A 2,298-nucleotide genomic window follows, 5' to 3' on the forward strand; every position below is an offset into this window, starting at 1 on the left:
GGGAAAGAAAATTTTGAAACAAAAGAAAATTTTGAAACAGATTGGGGCAACAGGAAATATTATTTGAATTCATCATAAATAAGATGCATGTATTTAAAGTAATTATATGCAAATAATCTTACACAAAAAGTTTTTGATTTAAGTTACTATGATATATGATATATTTACAAGATACAGTGCGTCCTCGCCTTACGTGGGGGATCCGTTCCGGATCCCGCCGCGTAAGGCGAATTCCGCCTATGCTCGAGCCCCATTGGAAACAATGGGGCTCGTGCGCAGCGGCGCGGCGGCGCAGGCGCACGCAGGGCACAATGGGCGCATGCACCCTTTCAATTGAATGGGACGCGCTGCCTCTTCTGCCCTGTGCACGCGCCACGGCTTGAGCGCGTATGGCGCAGGCGCACTGTATTTTGTGATAACTTAATTTAGAAAGAAAAGATCATGTTGAATCTTACAGTCTATACAGAAATGCTAAGGCCCTTGTAAAACTGCAAATCTCAGAATTTCATAGGTTGGAGCTACAGCACTTAATGTGGTGTCAAATTGCATTATTTCTACAGTGCAGATACACCTGGAGACCATCTGATTCCTGGCACAGGAAGAAAGGGGGTAAATAAAAATAAAAGAGAAAAATAGAAAATAGGATTAATGTTGTAGTTGATTGAAATCAGACCTCTGGATCTGAAGCACTGTTCATAGGTTATAAAAAGACCCCTCCCTCTGCCACCTTGTTGTCAGGGGGTGAACACAGAAGAAGTGTGTGTGCTTTTTTGAGGACAACAACACAGGAAATTATCCCCAAGCAGAGAATTATCTGTATTGTTCAGCAGCAGGTATAGCACTCCTGTAGTAGTATAGGTGTACATATATCCTACTGACAAGCACAGCAATGGTCCTCATTTTCCTCCCTGCAAAGGCATTTAAGAACAGTATCTAGGAAACATTATGCTCTCTCTGCACCAGCTGCATATGCCCTCAGTTATGTCATCCTGACATTAAATCTGAATCCCTATAAGACATTCAGGCATCTTTTGATTCACATTTAGATTCTTGATTGGCTATGAAAAATCACTAGTAGGAGTGTGAGGGGTACAGTTCAAAGGGGTACACTGAAGCAACTGCTACAGTTAACAACAAAGAAGTGTGGAAAGGGATAACATTCTGTCTCGACTTTCGAATAACATTTCAGGTCCCCCCAAAAGCCAACTTTTCAAACAAAAATGTTTGTTCCTTTTAGTTAGTGCAAGTCAATTTTCAAACAGAGCTTTCAAACATTACCTGTTTCAACTATGTGGGCTGGCTGGATGTTCTGGGAGCTGTATTCCAATAAAAACTTTTCCAAAACTCTGCTTTAGATTCAGTGTGTCTCAGCTACGTAAGATGAGCTGAAATGATTTGGGAATTTGTGAATCAATATAGAATTGTGCATGACACTTAAAGTGGTGTTTGAATGGGGTGATCCTCAGAAGCTTTCAATTTGGTCGATCTTCTTTAATCCCAACAATTGTATTACTGTTTTCTTGAGTGTGTCCTTTGAGGACACATGCCACTTCGTATTTGCTTTCCATTCCTTTCTTACCAGGAAATGCCAGGGATACTTTACAAAGGTAGAAATGGCAATATTTTGAATGAAAGAGATTTTTTTAAAAAAATAAAATAAAACGCCCATTGAATAAAGTTCAGTTACAAAGCTCAATGACTGAATATAGTATACTTCTTTCACAGCAATTGTGCACCATTTGACTCCAATTACATCCCGCAGAGGTGTCTGAGGTACGGCAGAGTTATTGTCCTAGTGAAGTTACCCAGGGTTCAGAGATAGTGCTGCTTCTGTGCTACTGTAAACCAATCTTCCTTTGCTTCCATTAATTCCACCAATGAACAGGACTTGATTCTCCTTTGAACGGTGGGAACTGGCTTGTTTTCAGATTTTTATCTGACCCACTTTTGTGTTTTCAAAATGTGCTGACTGAAAACACTGAGAGAGATTGTATTTGGGTGGTAGAGGTAACTATTTTTTTCCTTCTTGTCTTATCTAGGATTCATTTTTTTAAAAACAAGTGTAAGGATAATTGCAAGAATATACACTGACAACTTATTAGCATATGGGAGGAAGTGGAGAAATCTTGGATGAAAAGGTTATAAACAATGGCTGATACTCATGATGACTATATATTATCTGTAATGTCAGGGCCAGCTCCTGTAGAGGGTGACCAGTCATCCTCCCTTTCCAGGACATGGCCTACATTTCAACCTTCTGTCCAGAAGCAATCCAAAATGTCCTCCATGTTGAGCATG

This window comes from Sceloporus undulatus, chromosome 5 (genome assembly GCF_019175285.1).
Source record: "Sceloporus undulatus isolate JIND9_A2432 ecotype Alabama chromosome 5, SceUnd_v1.1, whole genome shotgun sequence".
Classification (NCBI taxonomy): Eukaryota; Metazoa; Chordata; class Lepidosauria; order Squamata; family Phrynosomatidae; genus Sceloporus; species Sceloporus undulatus.